Genomic DNA, 10,275 nt, shown 5'->3' with positions numbered 1-10,275 from the left:
GACTTGCATCATGGCCTAACCAAAGAGGAGGGGAAAAGATGAAGGAGAAAGAAGGGGAAAGCCAATTATCTGCTGAATTTCCAGTGTTATTTTTCAGATTAAATGCCACTTCAAATTACAAAACCTCTGGTCCTTGAGGCTGTCACTTTTCTGAGTACTTTCTTGAGAAGTCTTGTCTTGGCAAAGAGAATGTTGAAAAACAGGGCCCCTCAGGGGGCCAACCAAACTTTGACAGAGGTTTAACAGTCCTTGAAATTATATCCCCAAATCTTTGAGAGCCTGCTGATTCAGTGGGAAAGGACATAAGCTGAGCAAGTTATAAATAAACTTTTTTATCAGAGGCAATGGTGTCATGGTGACTTCAAAGACCAAGCCAGGGATAGTAAGTTCTCTGATGTTCTGAAGACAGTAAGAACTTTATTACATTGGACAGGTCATTCTTGGACCTAAGCTGAAATTTGATAACCTGAGAGGGTTTTTTTTTCCCCTCTATTTGTACAGTTTTGAATGAATTCCTAGTCAATCAAGATCACTAATGTACATTATTAATTTTTTAAAAAACAAGATAATGTATCTTTGTGATATGCTACTACTGATTTGCCTCACAATTAGAAGTCAATATTTTTCTAATGTAAAATACCTTCATACTATGGACATTCTCCATAGGAAAATCTATCTTGGACAGTAAGACCTTAGAGAGGAACAGAATAGATGACCTCAGTCTGCCCATAATAACTTGGAATAGATTAAAACATTTTAGCAAGAAAAAATACTCAAAGAAATAGTTGGTAAATATTCTAAGCATAATTTTAAGGAATTTGTAGAATAATTTGAAGTGTAACTACCAAATACAGTCTGAGGACATTAAGCATTTCAACACAAACAAAATACTTTGTTATACTAAAAGTGTTGGGATACAAATAAATTAATACAATTTGAATTGTCATCCTTACATATATGCTTACAGACTTTATGACAGTGATACCTACAACCACCTAAAGCATCAGTTGAGGATTTTGTACCAACTAACGAGCATTAAAAATATTAAGAATCAATTTGATTATGACATTACAATTTATCAGTCAACTAGAGCAAAGATCTGTGTGTCCTCTCTGCTTGGAGTCATCTGCACAAGTCTTATAAGTCAGTATGTACATGTCTATTTATGGTAAGGAAAACCTTGTTAGATACCTGAATCAACTCAAAATGGAAGAATATTGTCATTGGCAAAAGAAAGAAATAAGTTGAAACCTTGCCAGTATCTGAGGAAACTTGCGGAAGGGGCTTCCCTCCAAAGGACACAGAGCTTCCAGCAGAGGTGGTAGGTTCATTTTTTTTGGACAAAGAGAAAAATAAAATTAAATAAAAGTGTTGAATTTATGACTCATACCAGGGGTGCAATCCCTAACTTAGGTTTATAGATTGTTATAAAATTCTGGGGACATATTTATGAGTGCTACCCTGTGCACATTTTTGGGAGAAACTAAAAGGTTGTGGAATCCTTTCTGCTAAAACATGTAATTTTCATGTCACAGCACTTCACAGAAAACCAGAATGGACAGCCTTCCAATATTCACACAAGGCATGTGATTTCTTCACTAATATTTGTTATTGCAATAAAGCAATTGAAGGAGTGTATAAGAATTACAGTGTGTTCTGTAATTCTTTCAGTGCTTTGTAGAGGCTTTAGGTAATGTCTCAGGGGAATTACAGGAGCAAACTATAATTTCTAAGGAGAAGACTCAAAATGTAAGCAAATAAGTAAATGAAATTGTGATGAGTGTGATATTCAGGAATAAATGTGAGGCTGTGGCACAAAATAACAGAGTTTAATCAGTGAACATCTTTCTAATTAAATGAGCTGAGACCTTAAGGGAAATAGGAGAGGGGATCAGAGATGAGGAAAAGATAATGAGCCGCTCCTAAGAAGAAGGAACATTCACAAAGATGCTGAGACAGAAGAACTGAGGAAGAGAAAGACCTATTGGGCTGAATATGTGGAATGCAGGACCAATCATGAAGGAGACTAGGATAGAGCAAGATCAGACAGAGCTTCGTAATGCAAGATGAGAAATCAAAGTGTTTCATTCCAGGTGATGAGAAAAGCCACTGCAGAATTTTATGAAGAAGTATGACCTGAATGAATTTACTTTTGAAGATCATCGATACTCCGCTGAAACTTGATCAAGAGGGGCAAAGAACAGTTGGTAAAGGACACACATTGTAAGCTGGCAGTTGTCAAGGGGAGAGAACTTCTCCTTTGTCTTTGTCCCACTCAAGACCATAGCTGCTCCTCTCCCTGCTCCTCTTCTGGACAGTTGTTCTGCCTCCTCCATTTAACCTAGTATAGACCATCACCATAAGAGCCAGGACCATCCTTCTGAGGCTAGAACTTTCTCAATGCTTAATTTTCTTTCAGATAAAGTGAGTCATCAGGGTCACAGAGCATCCCTGTTTGTGACAACCATCTTGCTGACATGCCAGCCCCACATGGAAGGAGTCAAGATTCTAGTTGTTCTGTATTCCAACCTAGTTCTTTCAATTATATCGTATAAGTTCTGAAAAAGGCAAAATGAGAGATTTTCCGTTTAATGATACATCAAAAATTTAATGAGAAAATACCAGATTGCTTTTTAATTAAAGTATTACATTAGTCATTACAGTTTTACATTACTCATTACTCATTAGACTACATCATTATTTCTATGTATTATAAATGTAAAGAGGAAGACAAATAACTCTATGAGTATTTATACTAAATAGTACCCAAACTCATGCAACAAATAGAAATGTATTATAATAGTTACAGAATCTGTCATTTGAACCACTGAAGTGAATTTAATTCTGGATAAATTTCCAAAACTCTGAAAATAACAATGTCTATGTTACTGTACAAGAAAAATCACATCTTAAATCCCTTTTGTCACTCAGACCACAACTTAATTAGGGATCCCCATCATTATTCAGTCAATTCACAACTCATAGTCCATTGGAAAGAACTATTTCTGGAAAAGTAATTTGATCAAGTAGAAAGCTTTTCTAGGACATCCTTCAGAAAACAAGTTATTTCACTGAAATTATTTTTTTGTGGTTTTGTGTTCGACAAGCTTTCTATTTATCTGTGTCTAAAGGTATCATTTTCCATACAAACACGCTCTTCCTGAGCTCTTAATTTTCTCCTCCCTGGGAGCCTCTCTTCCCCATCTGGAGCCAAAGCCCTATCAGCTCCTCCTCTTTTCAACCCGGCTTGCTGTCGGCCCCATAATATCATCAACAATCCCAGCTGTGGCTTTCTGAACAATACTTTCTTTTGTGGCAGTTGTCAACTCTGTTTAATGTAACTAAACAGAAAAACATCCTTGAAAAATCTAAGTCTTTGCTCAAAAGCAGCTCTACTTAGCTTCTGATAAGCTATAGAAAAATGAACCAATTTGATAATTGTCAGTTTATATATAGTGAGTAAATTTTAACATTAACATAAGCAGTGTGAACTGAGGAGATTCAAAGCATCTACAAATTTAAAATAGTCTTCTGAGTACTGTATTTATATTGTACACAGAGGAGAAAACTAAGGCTTTAGTGTACCTCCATATACCAGCTGATTTTCATTTTTTGTTAATTTCAGCTCATCCAATGTTACCCATAAATTTTAAATTGCTTCACTTTTACAAATAAAGAACTGTATTTAAAATAAGTCAGAAGAAAGTGTGTCTAAAACCATGCAGAAGTATAGAATTCTAAACATCTTTCTATTGATTTTAGAAAAAAGGTAAAAAGGAAGATAGTATTATTTTGGCACTTAATCCTGATATTCCTCTGTATTAGTCCAAGTGTTAACTGATATACATTTTAATAGTAAAAAATATAGCAAATGATAAACACTCAAATTGTATTAAGTGGATTGAAATACACTAGAAATTTGATTAAAATATTTATTTCAAAGGGCCGGCCAAATAGCTCCGCAGATTAAAGTGCCTGTTTAGGCAGATGCAGGGGTCAGAGTTTCAATCCCCAGCCTGCTGCGCCAGCCCCACCCCGGGGGCATGCTGAGACAGCAACTGAGACTGGGCATGGTGGAGCATGCATGTAATCCCAGCTCTTGGGAGGCTGAACACAGGCGGATCACTAGGAGTCTGATCTACGTAGGGAGACCCAGTACTAAAATACAAAAAAAAAAAAATCATATTCAAATTAAATAGAGAATAATAAGCATCCCAATTCTTCCCTTCTTTAAAGTTTTGCTTCAAAGCAATGTATCCTGACTAGAGAATATATTTAATTAACTGTGGCATAATAGGATAAATAACATCTAATGATCAAATAAATTTGCAGGAAAGCACAATAATGTTGGTTATCCAGATTTACTTTTTTAAAAGGTTATTTATCCTTTCTGCCCATGTTTTTTAAAAAGATGTTAAATAATTGAGTGATAAGTGGTTTATTCATGCAGTTACTGAATTAAGTTTGGGGAAGTGAACACTGCCCAATGAAAACCAAAATACAACTTGTCAGCATTTTTCTTTAAAGTTATTTAAGAAAGTCTTATGAAAACATTTCTGCTATGATCTTTATGTTAATCAGAATACATATTTATTTTAATATGTTTTATTTTAATATAAATACTTAGTAAGAATACATATTTCACAGTTGCATGTACTTTTCTATAAATCATACTCAGCATATATATATATATATATATATATATTCCACAGCAAATAATGAAATATCTGATTTTGATTGTTTGAAAATAAATACACAGCCTCAAATTTACATTAGGTAGGCAGAAATCTCGCATTTAGTAGGGCTGGGTAGAATATCAAGGCTCTAAACCATATACAATAAAATGTAGAGAGAAAGAATAAATGCTGAATATTTTAAGAAACCATGCTAATATTGACATCTATAAAACAAACTAACCAAGTTTCCTAACCTGCTCAGTGCTAATTGGGTTTTATTACTGTAATTGTCATTGTAGAGGATACCTAGAATTCAGTATATATGACATAAACCTACTATTGGTGAAATAAGACTGTCAGTAATCAGTGTGGGATGGTTTCATTTTGTAGTTGCCATACAAATGCCAGTGAGTCCTTAGAAATTTGAAATTTTTTCAGCCACATTTTTCTCTGAGTCTGCAAACTGACAATCCACATAGATTCCTGTATGTTTAGCAGTCGCCCAACATTTCTTAAAGATTTCTTGCATTTTAAAAAAGTTCCATCCACTGCACACCCATTAACATGGATATTAGATGAAAAAAAAAGGAAACATAAAATGATGATGCTAATGAGTGCGTGAAGACATTGGGACGCTGTTGAGCTATCAGTAGGAAGCTAAAAGAGTGCAGCCGTTGTGAACAACACTACAGTAATTTCACAAAGGCTTGGAAGTAGAGTGTGGCCCAGAAATCACATGTGCAATTCTACGTCCAAACCCCTGCAAGTGGGATTTCGGTACAGTATTTGTACAGTGATATTCATAGCAGCATTATTCATGGTAGCCAAATATAGAAATCTTCCAAATCGTCATCAAGGGGCAAATGGAAAAGCGTGATACACTGTATAGAATGAAATGTTAGTCTTGAAAGAGATGAAATTCTAACATTTGCTACAACATCCATGCGTGTTGCAGACATTAATCTATATAAAATAAGCCAGTCACAAAGAGACAACAAAAATTGTATTTACATGAAGTACTTAACGTAGTGAGATTAAGAGAAATAAAACACTTAAGTTGATGGAAAGTAGAATGCTCTCAGAGGCTAGTAAGAAGAGAGAATGATGAGATATTGAATTTTTAGTTTCTCCAAGTGAAAAAGATTTTTTGAGAAGACTGGTAGTAGAGGTGGTGACGATTGTACACTGCACTGGACAGTACTCACTGTGCACTTGAAATAGTTCATAGCAAATTGTATAGTATGTATTTTACAACAATTAAACATAAAACTAAATAAGAGCTTTCAAAATTAACAGGCCAGCCAAATAGCTCAGTGGATTAAAGAGCCTTCAAGCAAGTGCAGGGGCCTGGAGTTCGATCCCAGGCCTGTTGTGCCGGCCCTGCCCCGGGGCACACTCAGATGGCAATTGCAACTGGGTGTGGTGATGCACACCTATAATCCCAGCTCTTGTTTACAGAGCCTATAATCCTGCTGTAAACAGGCGGATCACTATGAGTCCGATCTAGTAGTGAGACCCTGAACACCTTAGAGACCCTTCCCTAAAAATACTAAATAAATCAACAAATACTATTTGCTATTTTGCTGTGTTCCATTCTCTCAGCTTTTCTGTTCTTCACTTACATGTATCATTTTCTTTATTTTCTACTGCAGAAGTAACTAGTACTATTGTCTCAAACTTACTGATGGAAAACAAAACCACTAATGAAATGTCTACTCCAAGTTACACTTGTCCATGGTAGGTAATAGATTTGCACCCAAATCTCAAAGCCTGCCACATGCATACTCCCCAAAACTGATTTGCTTGGGTAATTGTTTCTTTATTACTTATTACATATAGGGGGAGGTGTATGAGTCATTGAGTCCCTTTAATAAAACCTTTAGGCCAAATATTTCACAAGAGGCTTTCTGTATCTGTTGATAAGCATTTGCAGTTTTCACTAAGTATGCAGCATGATTCTGTTAATGGATGTGGAAACAAAGCCACTGCTGGTCCCTCGGAAGGGCCGGCCATCTAGCTGCTGGGCTGACTGCTAGTCCTGCATTAGGCTGCTGGCACTGTAGCTTTGGACACTGCTGTGTCTTAGATTTTCCTTGCTAATATGGGATACTTTTATCTTTTTATCTAGAGTGTGATGTATTGGAAAGTACTCTCAGTCAGAAGATTTGATTTTAATTGTCACAAGTGTTAGTTTCATGACTTTAGAAATATTACTTCTTCAAGCTCAGCTTTCATACCATAAAATGAGGCCTAAAGCACATGTTCACAGTGGCTTTGGCAGGAAAATATGAAGATTTGTAGTATGTTCTATTTCTCTTTCATTCTTTAATAGTGACGGGATGATAAAGCTAGATTCCAATATATGTACAAAGTATCATTTAGATAAAAGCTTATAACTTTTTTCTCCTCAACAGATATTGCTTTCCAAAACAAATACAACTAGACAGATTTAAAAACAAACAAACAAAATAAATCTTTGGGCTGAGGAGCTAGCTCAGCGGTCTAAGCACCTACCTGGGAAGCACAAGCATCCAAGTTCGATCCCCGGTACCACATGCCATGCCAGCCTGACCTGCGTAGCAAGACCCTGTATCAAATAAAAATAAATAAAATAAAACAAAGACATCATTTACCATGTTTTTGAACAAGAATTTTTTTTCTTTCATCTCTGCATTTAGGAATACTACTGAGGAAAACAAGGAACGTACTGACACAGTATTTTTCTTTTCTTGTTGTACATCCCACTGACCCTCTCAATCCATCACTCTCTCACTGTCCTGACAGCTCCAAGAAGCAGCTCCTCCTCTCCTCTTCATCAACCCACTGAGGTCTGTGGATTCCTTCCGGAAGCAAAAACAGCTCCTCTGGAACACAAAAAGTTTTTTTTAAAAATTCCTAAAGATAGCCAAAGTGCATCCTGCTTTCCAGTTCCTGTACAATACAAAATAAATAAATAAATAAAACCTGTAATGTCGCCAATGTGAGAATTGAGGGATAAAAATGTTCAAGCAGCTTAAGAATTTGCCACAGTAGCCTTTAAGAGTTAGTGCAATAATCTAGTTTCCCTTCACTTTCTTACAGGCTTTCATTTGTAACACTTGATACAAATACATATCAAATTATCCATGATCATGCTGAGTAAATAAGACACCCATAATAAAAACAAATGAAGACATCTATCTTATGAGAACCTGCACAATGTCACCAATTAGGTAAATCCTCTTGTTACACTTCTATTCTTTCAAACCTATTATGTGGAAACTTAGATAGTTGTTATCAAAATAGGACTCTTGATTGATTTATCTGGAGGAGTGGTTCTTATCTTCTTTTGGAAACATAGAACTTAATATTTTAACTTTTCTTAAGGAACTTAATTGTCAGCAATTTGTCACTAAATCATCTGCAAAGGGCACTCCAAAGAGTTACATCCAGATAGGAATTCTAGGCAAAATAAGCATTTTGATTAATCATTCACTTTTGCTTTCAATGACTACATAGGGGATTTGGCTTCCAAATATTTAGAGTAATGTTCTCCATGTCAGGATATTTACTGATAAAGAAGAAAAAAATACTTAGCACATTAAAGTGCAGAAATATTTTGCTAGGGACAGTTAATCACACATTCTGTGTGCTCTAGCTAACATACTATGAAGTAAAAATACTATGTACTTGGTAACAAAATAAAGAAATAATTTTCCCTATTTTTCTCAATAGGCAAACCTCTTCAAAAGATTATTAAAGGATTTTGTTGCTTGATTGCATTGATAGTTTTCTTCATGCATCTTGGCAGTAACCCTACAACCATCAACAGATCTGCTTATAGTATTCTTCTAATTGATACCCAGTTTCAAATCTAGGCTTATAAAATCATTTTCTCCCCATGTTTCTAAAAGAAAGTCATATTTCCCTACAAACTCCAAGAAATATTTGTCACAGGATGAGGGTAGGAAGAGTTATTTTCTTGTTATACAAATGAGTTGAAAACTAAAAGCATATTGCACAGGTAACAATGGCTTGGCTTAAGAGCTATTGCTTTCTGAATACACACAGCATCTTCTGTGAGTGTTTTCGTAGGTACGGGTCTCTTGCTCTAGGTGACTTGCGTTCCACTGCTGCTGTTCTCATTTTGTGTTTCCTTCAAATTTCACCATTAGGGATGTTGGTTTTTCAGTGTTACAGTCTCAGAAACCCAACAAACCCACAGCCAATGAAAACTCATTCTTTTAGTTTCAGGCCCAAAATACAACATCATGTAACTTAAAAAGATCAGACTTTTTATTGCAATATCAGATGGGCTGAGTTTGTTACCTCTCAGCAGATTAACCTCCAAGTCTGTACCAATTCATTAAGCATGCACATCCATCACCAGACTGCAGAATAATTTATTGCAATTAAGCACTTCTGTGTTGGGGAATCCAACTAAGATTGTGCGTTATCAGTGCTGTTAATGGGTTTCTGAACAGCCGCCAGTTCATTCACCCCACCCACCCTTCGATAATAAAATAATTTTGACAAAAGGCCCATGTTTCAACATTTTTAATAAAAACAAAATAGAAAAACCATCAGTAACTGAGCAGTAAAGTTTCCTCTTTCTTTCTTCCTTGCCAAAACTAACAGAAAGGAAAATGTCAGTCTGGCTCCTTGCCAGTAAAAGAGGAAATTGAATGGTCTCAGTTCTTATTCTTTGACTAGTAGCATTGTGTACGTAGAATGCTTGGCTCTTGGGCTCATTTTGACAGAACTGAAACAGAGATAAGGAGTTTTGAGGACTCCATTCTGCAATTTATAGTCCTTGATTCTGTTTAAGATCTTTCAATACCACATAACAAATCAATGTGATTTAGAAAATAACGTTGTTTCTGCCAGTGACATAAGCCATAAGTGAACTGCTAAGCTACTATGCAAGCCACAGCTATAAATTTTGGTCTCTTGCAGAAGATTCCTTATTATTTGGGGGCCCACAATAACTCAAACCATTATCATCATCTTGAATAATGTCTCACTTAATTTCTCTTTGGTAATGGGCTGAAAGGTTTCTCACATAAGAAAAGATAGAGTTGTTCTTGAATCAATTTACCAGGTAATTCATTCAGAAAGGGCAGTAGCTTCTGTTTAAAAGAATGAATTTTATATATTAAAACCATTAATGTCCAATCACAGACACTATGGATACAGTGTAAGGATTACAAATATCAAGCACAGACAGTTTTTGATTCAAACATTAGAAGGATTAATCACATATAGACACAAAGCTAAAGTGAAAGTGGCAATTTGTTGCTGTGTAGGAAAAAAAAAAAAAGGATTCTTGCTAATCCACTACTTATTCTTGATATCTTACTGAGAAGAGTGCTCATCATTTCTCTTAGAAGTAGTTGAGTTTTTAGCTGTGAAATAAAAAACATATGAAATCTTCTGTATAGGGGACACTTCTTTGTTTTTTCTATGTTGTTTCCTTCTTCATCTATATAGACCATGATAAGTGGATTCCTCAGCTGGCATGAATCTGACTTCATGAAAGACAAATATACATTTTAAGCTCTTCTTCAGGTCAATCATTCTGTTTTTTATATGTCTCTCTAGGTATACACATATATAAATT

The sequence above is a fragment of the Octodon degus genome, unplaced genomic scaffold, assembly GCF_000260255.1.
Source record: "Octodon degus isolate 3935 unplaced genomic scaffold, OctDeg1.0 scaffold00015, whole genome shotgun sequence".
In the NCBI taxonomy this organism is placed as follows: Eukaryota; Metazoa; Chordata; class Mammalia; order Rodentia; family Octodontidae; genus Octodon; species Octodon degus.
Note: the sequence above shows the minus strand (reverse complement) of the source record.